Consider the following 9,561-nt stretch of genomic DNA (forward strand, 5'->3'; position numbering starts at 1 on the left):
TTAAAAACTAGCTGCCTGCCCTGCCGAGTGTGACTTCCCCAGCCTGTGATAGCCAGACCGGGGAACATCACCTGGGAATTGCACTCAAATAAATTGCCTGGCCCTTTGTTGCCTCTTGTCACTTGCTTATTTCGGTTAGAATTTATCTTACAGTTGGTATATACCACTGTTGCAAGATGAGTTTGTTCTCCTCACTTCTTGTTTCCACCAAAACAAAGAATTGAAAGGCAAAGACACAATGGTGAAGCAGAGAGAACGATTTATTTGAATACACTCCAAGGAAGGAATGGGCCAGAGTCAAGGAAGACAAAGGCCCAGAACTTTCAGAGGAAGGTCTTCATGTTCCAGCAGGGAGGGGTCTCTTTGATTGACAGGGTGAGGTCATTTGACTGATAGCTCTAGTTACACACCCATTCCTCTTGGTGCATATGTCTTTTCCCAAAATGCACACACAAAAGTCCATGGGGTGGGGGTGGGGGTGGGGGTGGGGAAGGAACAAAACTACAGTTTTGGTTAAATGAGATTATGATGAGCTGTGGTTTGGGTGATCCTTCATTTTGTTCCATTGCACCTCTGTTGTGATCTGGTTGGTACTGGTTTGACCTGGTCCCACTAGGCAAGGAAGTTAATCTCCTTGTAAAACCTTCATTGTCTTCACATGGGACCCCCTAACTGAGCATTTTTAGCTTGAACCTTATCTTCCCCTTCCCTGAGGCTGCTTATGTTTGTCTTTCCACCTAACACCACTTCCTACTTGTAACTCAGGGAAATTATGTTCCCAGCCTGGGGCAAATAAACCTTTGTAGTCAATATCAGTTAAAGGGAGATATAAAGTGGGAGAAACCCATTTATTGCTTATAAGCAGTCATCTACTTCTGCTCACCTGTGTCTCTCATGACCCAGCTGCCAAACCCTCACCAAACCTCTCTGGTCCAGGTGTATGCTCGCTGTCCACCCACCTTATAATCTCCTATTGATATGGAGATGTACTAGTTTTCTCCACCCCTTGGAAACACCTATTGATATGGAGATACACTAAGGCCAAGTGAGAGATTCTGAAATACTGCAATTTTACCCACACTACTCTAATAACATTATTGCTACCATTAACATGAGGTAGCACTTTAATGAGTACCACTGTACTCATTGTTGTGTTAGAAGCTTTGAAGCAATTCTAGATGAGGAATATGACACTTTCAGGCTATTTTACGATATACAGATATATAGTAAGTATGGAAGATTATAACCCTAAATTGATAGCTGAATTTTTACTTTGTCTAATGTTCTTCTTCAAAATATGAGACTCTCTCATCCAGTTAAATTTTTTCTTAGCAAACAGTCCATGTATTTATTAGTGAAAAGGAAAAACTCTTGTGTGTTTCTCCTTTACTGCTCACACAAAACACCTGACTTCTGACACTCTGGTCACCAAATTGTTAGGCTGGAGGAAGGAAAAACAAGGACATGCAAACAGAACAGAGAGATACCATAAAAGGAGAACAGACCAGACCCCAAGGTTCGTGCCTTATATGGAAAGGGGACAGCTCTTCCTGAATTCCATCCTTCTGATGCGCCAACTAAGACCCAGATGTCAGCCTCCTCCCTCTTGGAAGGAAAAAGGTTTCTAGTTGTCTATCATGTCACCTTTAGCCAGTCATACCTCTCCACACCCCCAGGATAGCTTGCCCACTCCTAGCCCTCCTAACCCCATATAAGCCCCCACCTCCCTGACTGGGTGGGACTTCCCCAGCCTCCATTTACGTAGACTGGTGAACCTGGCCCAGGACTGCTCTCAAATAAACTACCTGGCCCTTTGTTGCCTCTCTTTGCCTGCTTATTTCAGTTGGAATTTATCTTACACAAATGTGTGTGTGTGTGTGTGTGTGTGTGTGTGTATGTGAAGGAAAGAGAGAGAAGACTTTCTCCACACCAGACAATTGGGCAACACCAGCTAAGTGTCCTACAATTTAATTCAGTTCTGATACTATTAACCTGGAGATAGCATCAGAGGTCACAGGTTTAGGGCTCCGTCCTATAAGACCACACCTTCCACCTATCCTCTGCCACCACCAGCAATTCAGATGCCAATTGCAAGTCCAGGACCTGTGCTTCTGACTGATTGGCTATGACTGAGGGGTTCCCAATACCCCCTCCTTAGGCTTGATTAATTTACTAGAGCAACTCACAAAGCTCAGAGAAACATTTACTTATGTTCACAATTTAATATTGAGGATATTATAAAGGATACAGATGAACAGCCAGATAAAAAGGTACACAGGGTAAGGTCTGTAGGGTCCCAAGTACAAGAGTTTCTGTCTCCTTGGAACTGGGGTTTACCGTGTGGATGCACTCACCAACCTGGAAGCTCATCACATCTCCCTGCTCAAGAGTTTTCTAGAGCCTGATCTGCACCTCCCACCCATTTCTCCTTCCCGGTATTGTGGGACTGAAGGTTCCAACCTTCTAATTACTTGGTCTCATGACCTGCCCCTTCCAAGGCCATCTAGGGAATACCCTTAAATTACTTCGTTAGCATAAACTTAGACCTACTCAAAAAGAGCTCCTTATGAATAACAAAAGATATTCCATCACTCAGGAAATTCCAAGGGTTTTAGGAGCTTTGTGCCAAGAACCAGGGAGAAGGACCAATTATATTTCTTATTACATGACAGGAACACATCTTCAGCACATTTCTTGTCCTTTTGGAACTGAGAGAGAAAAGGGAAGGGCTGGATTGGGGAAATGTAAAACAATAAATTTTAATTATAATAGGCAGGTAATACACAGAACTTGCTTTGCTGTCTAGAAGAAAAAGACCTCCTTCCTCAGCTATGAATTTGGCTGAGAGACAAAGACAAAATAATTATATATTCACCTCAGTCTTTTGATAAAAGCAGAAAGAGCTTTCCATTTCAAATTTGTTTTGTTTTGTACCACATGTGCGTTAATTAGATAAAACCATGTCATGTGCCAGATTCAATCAGTCTGGAAATAATCAGAAAACTGGATTTGGCATTGTTTATGCTGTTTTGGCTCAGATAGACAAAAGCACAAAATGTAAATGGCTCCAGAAAATAACATGTGTACTGGTGCCAGCTTTTCTTCCATGGGATTATCTCTAGCTGGCACCTGAGCAGCAGATGCTGTTCCGGGTGACCATTCGACAAAACTACATGATGTAGGTGCCCGTTTTCCATGATTAGACAGTGGACACCTCCATGAAGGGCACTTATTTCACGGCCTATGACATGGACCAAAATCAGCTTTCCAGCTATTGGCAGTCAGTCAACTGAAAATATATGTTGAAGTTATAAAATGAAAACACATTTTTGGCTTATCCCCTAGTGACTTTCTTTAGGTTCATTTCATTGTTTTTAAAATATTCTATGCAATTAGAAATACAGTCCTGACACCACTTCTCAGCAGTGTTTCCTTCTTGTAGGCAGTTCAGTGAGTACTATTACAGGGAAGAAGGCAGAGCATTTCATTGTCTTCCTGTTACTGTTGGATTCCCCTGAGGAAGGCGCCGCCCCAAATCACTCACCAAAGACGTTTCTTGATGCAACAAGCAAGAGGAATTTATTCAGAAGCCAACTAGTTGGGGTCCAAGTCTGCCCGTCGCAGCGGGTCTCAACGAGGACCCTGAGTACTTACAACTAAGTGGTTATATAGGATTTTCTGAGGCATTTAGCCCTAGAGATTTACCATGGTTACAGATTATGTTGTAGTAACAAGATAACAATACTACATAGCAAGATAACAATACTACAAAGGCAGTAATTTTTCAAACCTACGATTTCTGAGTTGGTGCCACATCCTGGGGGTGTAGCAAGGTAGGGTCAGCTTTTATGTTTAACTAACCGAAAGGTTAGCGCTGCCAGCAGTCATGATTGATTAACTTGTTTTTCCAGAGGAGTTACCTGGTTTCAGTTGTTCCCTCTGAGTCATATATCAGAATGGCTTTTTGGGCTTCAAGATGGCTACTCTTAGGCTAACATTTCTCAGGGAGGTTGGGGTCCTACATTCCCCACTTCTTTTTCTGAACATTCTAATCATGGAATGTTGGTTTCTTCTTGATGTGTGAGGGTATGATACTGTTGTCTCAGCATTAGCACCTGCACAGCACTTACTCTTTCTCTAATAAAGGTTATTACTCGATTTAAAATGCAGGGACCTAAGGTGAGGAGCAATATAAAAATAAGCAGGGGTCCTGTCAAGGTGGATATTAGAGTTGTAAGCCATGGGGATCTAGAGAACCAGGATTCAAACAGGCTCTGGTTAGCTTCTCGTTCTCGCTTTCGCTGATCTAATCTTTCTCTTAATTTAGACATTGAGTCTCTTACTACTCCAGTATGGTCTGCATAGAAGCAGCACTCTTCCTTTAGAGCTGCACACAATCCACTTTCTTTTAGAAATAGTAAATCTAACCCTCATCTATTTTGCAGCACTACTTCAGAGAGAGAGGTTAGGGACTTTTCAAGTTTAGAAATAGACTGTTCTATAGTTCTCAAATCTTCATCGATAGCTATTCTTAGTCTTTCATAATGTTGGTTTTCTTTGTATAATTGCAGCTGCCCCTGGTCCTACTCCGGCTGGGACTCTTACTCTTAGTAATACAGCTAGAGTGAGTGAGACTGGCTCTCTTTTATACCTTAGTTTAGGTTCTAATTCTGCCACGAATGATAAGTCATCATGATACATTAGTCTGGGTACTAACTGGACCATGATACAGAAATCACGGGAGGAGTTGAAGGCAGAAGTAGAGACACATGGGGTCTCTCTAGTGTTACAAGCCCACCATCCCTTGGGAGGAGGGATTAAATACCTGTTTTTACCAGGGAAGGCTATGGGTATGGTCTCATTCTTTCTTCTACAGATAGAGACTCTAGCTGCTGCTAGGGAAAAGGGGCGATGACCGCTCTGGCTGCTTCGTGCTGAGAAGGGGGCGCAGTAAAGGGTGCAGCTAGGTCTCCATCACTGGTCAGTTGAGAGGGCTTCAGAAGGCTGGCGCTTCTATTCTGGGTTTCATTTTTATTACTATTTGCAGTTTTGTGGCTTCTAGGCAAGATAAAACAAATTGTGTTATTAGGTTATGTAGCAACATCTGAGTTAGATTTTTTATTCTGGAAGGAGGCTACATTATTGAAACGATACTTCTCTCTAAAATCACTCTCATTTTTACTAGAAGTAACTAGGTTAAGAAAATAATTAACAGCTGGCTTGATTATTTGCACAGGTGCAGCAAGAAGAGCAATTGATTACACAGGCTCTTTTAAATATGCTTTGCTGGAACTTTTTGTAAGGAATTTCAGATTGAACTTTTAAAGGCCTTTTGAGGCCAGACAGCCAAGCCAGACTTGCCATCAGGCTTTGCCTGTAGTACCTGTAGATTTGGATGAATTCTTCTCTTCTCGAGGTCTCTGCACCTGCCAGGAAGTGACTTTCTTTACTCACCTGGTAAGGCTGCTGGGAACTCTGTAAGCAAGGTACCAGGCCAGTTCTTCTAAGGGGCTTTGTTGGCTTTATAAAGTCAATCTTAGTTCTTTAAAGTTGTTCACATCTGAGTCTATGCACATGTCTCTCAGGTACGACATTCCAGTCAAAGCCCTGGTAGTATAACCAGTGTTCTTAAGTAGTCTTCTCACAAGGAAAGCAGATTCTTATTGAACTCGTGCAAATAAACATACTGCCATGGAATATAAAAACAGTCACTGAAAGTTTTTAAACTCTGGAGGGATCAAGTAGAGAGAAGGATGTTTCAATTCTGCTCATAAAGATAGTCATTTACTAAACTGTTGTCAGTTTAAGAGAACAAGGTTAAAACATTTTACTAGCAACATTTGAAACAAAAAGACACAAAATCATTTTCTTTAGTTTATGTAATCTTATGTAACTAATACCTGTTCTGCTGAAATCTAGTTCTTTACCAGTTTAGGGATAATACTATAAATGACAAAAGACTTACAAATGACAATGGTTAAAGATCTGATGAGAGCTTACTGTAAAACAGTTGACATAAGGAAATTCTGATATTTCTGTAATACAAAACATTCATTAACAAAGTTTAGCATCATTCTCTTTGACAGTGCTTTCCTGGTAAATAAATATATATATATATCAGATAAATAAGCCAAATTAGTCAAATACTTTCTCTAGTGAGAAAAAATTCTTCTGACATGTTCCAGGGGCCCTCTGGAAAATATCAGAGTTAACTAGAGGTAAAAGCACCTTTTTGCATTTAATTTTTTTAGAACTATCATTACACATTTATTGTCTATATACTCAGCACAGTAAACAAGATATCTTAAAAAGTGGGGCAGCAGGGGAGATTGCTGCTGTCAATTTTTAAAGACAACATACAGAAAGTCAAACTAATTTTAGGTTACTAAGCATTCTTGAGAGAGTGGTAGCAGATGGTAGATTCTTCTGCTTTCATCTTCAGGAGGGGAAAAAAGCTACAATAAGAATTCATATTTAGCTGAAAGAACTGTCTAAACTCAAGGCAGAGTATAATATCACCAGGCATACAAAAGACCTGTTAGAGATACATACAAAGAATGAATATGGCTATAGTCAAATTCAACTTAAAAGTTTAAGCAGAATCTCAAATTTAAATGTCTCTTTCTTTCACACAGATATTCAGATATGACCAGAAATATGATTTGAGATGAAAGAGGTCAGGCATTTTACTTCTTCATTTAGGGACTGAGAAATGATGACCTTTGGCTTACAATCAATAGCTTACAAACAGTGAAAATAATAAGAACATAACTCAGCATAAGTGTCTAAGACCAGATACAAAAAAGCAGAGAAAGTGCTTAAGTTTACAGGTCTTCCCTGAAAGCTTCAAGAATGTTTTACTCTTTAATAGTAGATATAAGCTGCTATGCAAATTCTATTAAAAGCTCTAAGATTATTTGCATTAAAAAATATGGAGAGTCCCCCATGTTTTTTTTTAAAAACATACAGCATATAAATTAAACAAGAAGACCTGGTGGTTCTCAAAAAATCTATTACAACTTTTCTCAAAAGTGGTCACACGTTCGTCTTTCTAAACCTTTACAGTGAAACCTGTTTTTCTGGGAGAAACATAATCTTGTCCAGATTCTACAGTTTAATAAATTTTGGTTTGTTAACTAAGTGCATTTAATCAGCTGAAAAAAGCTTTGTTACTATTCTGCTTAGGAATTCAATTTTTCAGGCCATGCAATCATTTTTAATAACAAAATATTTCAAAGGCAAATAAAGGTTATACAGTTGTTAACAAACTTTAGCTTTTAGTCCCTTTAACATTACGATTTCATGGCAACTCACTGAGACTTTAAGCATGAGAAACTGCTGTGATCTTTCAACATTAAGAGCAGACTAACAGTTAAAGAAAACTGTTTAACTGGAAACGAGATTTTAATTTTGCTGTGCACTTGATATCAAGACTCACTTGCTTTAATTTCACTAGGCACGACTATATCTGTAAGAACATAGTAATTTATTCTTCATTTGCCCCATGGTCCCAAGCACATAAGCCGGTGAGAATTATGCCTGGGCTTGCCTGCGGATTGACTGGGTTTATCTCACTTTATCTCTAAACATCTTAACCCTCCCCCCAAAGCAACAGGCTGAGCGGATCTTCCACAACAAAAGGCACCAGGCTGTTTTCTCTCTTTGTCTCTCTTTAAATAAATAGCTGTACTTTAGAACAAAGTTACTTTCTTTTACTTTCAACAAAACGAATTTCCGTTCTTTACACTTTCTCTCATTAAAACATACATCTCCCAGCATAGAGAAATGCCCTATCACTTTAAGCAGTTCTAACCAGAACTCAAAACTATTAGAAACTTCAAGCTCCAGTGAACACTGAGAAGCAGGACACTGCAAACTGTCAAACCAACATTTCCTAGACTGACAAACTTACGAACACATTCTACAATTTCTGCAACCATGAGCTTCACAGCACAATCTCCCAGAAAACACAGAGCACATCTTCTCAACTTAACAAAACTCTAAGGCCTTAAGTTACTACAAAGATTCTCAGGCTGCAGGTAGGCATACACACTGCAACACACAGTTAAAAAGGTGTTCACTTGCCACACTTATCCAGTTCACCTGCCTGCAACAACTATGCTAGCCTACTCACAAGACCCCCACTGAACACTAGACAAAGCCAAGCTTCTAAGCATTCTATTCTTAAAAGATTTAGCAGATAACATGACTCAAATGACTCTAGGTAAACTCAGGCAGCCAACAACTACCAGGACATGCCCGCCTCAGGCAAACTCAAATTAGCATTAATGCTTAACACTTTTTTATCAGGTTTTCTGGAAGTTTTAGAACACTCAATTTTCACAAGCGCTTGTCTTTAAATCAATTTCATTAATACTATCCGGAGGTAGAAAGATATATTCATTTACACACTTAGGGGGTTGTCTGAGTCTGTCCCATTGTCAGTATAACAATTATTAGGCACATGAAAGACACAAAAAACAGAGACACACACAGATTAGACACACAGCGGCCGCTTTTTGTTTTTTCTCAGATTTTCAAACAGAAACCGAAAGGAATCAGAGGGTTGATATTCCTGGCGCCTGAAAATCAACCCTATCTCATCAGATTCACCTTGCCAGAAAAACAGACGGGAGGCTACCAGGCGTCCCTGGCCTCCCAACCTCCCCGAGGCGTCCCCCAGGGTTGCAGCCTGCGGTGCTCCTAGTACGTCTACCGACCGCAGTCTCGACCCCTTTACGGGATCGGGACAGCTGCCAGACAGTGGGTACCCCTTTTCAGAATTCTGACCGGTCTCACTGAAAAACAGAAGACAGAACACAGACAACTCAAGGCGCCACTAATACAGAACACAGACAACTCAAGGCGCCACTAATCTTACCTCTTCCTCCAAGAGCGACTTCGGGAGTGAAGCGGGGTGAACGCATGATCCCGGACGAGCCCCCAAATGTTGGATTCCCCTGAGGAAGGCGCCGCCCCAAATCACTCACCAAAGACGTTTCTTGATGCAACAAGCAAGAGGAATTTATTCAGAAGCCAACTAGTTGGGGTCCAAGTCTGCCCGTCGCAGCGGGTCTCAACGAGGACCCTGAGTACTTACAACTAAGTGGTTATATAGGATTTTCTGAGGCATTTAGCCCTAGAGATTTACCATGGTTACAGATTATGTTGTAGTAACAAGATAACAATACTACATAGCAAGATAACAATACTACAAAGGCAGTAATTTTTCAAACCTACGATTTCTGAGTTGGTGCCACATCCTGGGGGTGTAGCAAGGTAGGGTCAGCTTTTATGTTTAACTAACCGAAAGGTTAGCGCTGCCAGCAGTCATGATTGATTAACTTGTTTTTCCAGAGGAGTTACCTGGTTTCAGTTGTTCCCTCTGAGTCATATATCAGAATGGCTTTTTGGGCTTCAAGATGGCTACTCTTAGGCTAACATTTCTCAGGGAGGTTGGGGTCCTACATTACCAGAGATGGGTCCTTGAGCTCATGGAGAGAAAGGATTCAAAAACAGACACAGATGTGATTGAGCTTTAAGGGTTTTATTGGAAAATAA

At 40.7% G+C, this 9,561-nt stretch overlaps 1 long non-coding RNA gene across 1 annotated transcript; it reads right to left on the bottom strand.

Annotated features, from left to right (window-relative positions):
- Positions 1-3,552: 3,552 nt before the first annotated feature.
- LOC140843377 (uncharacterized) lies at positions 3,553-9,234 on the bottom strand. The gene is made up of 2 exons (XR_012121067.1): positions 8,882-9,234; positions 3,553-5,058 (listed from the first exon to the last, which is right to left on the bottom strand). It is a non-coding gene; the product is annotated as an uncharacterized lncRNA (long non-coding RNA).
- Positions 9,235-9,561: the final 327 nt, after the last annotated feature.

The sequence above is a fragment of the Manis javanica genome, chromosome 9 (genome assembly GCF_040802235.1).
Source record: "Manis javanica isolate MJ-LG chromosome 9, MJ_LKY, whole genome shotgun sequence".
NCBI lineage: Eukaryota > Metazoa > Chordata > Mammalia > Pholidota > Manidae > Manis > Manis javanica.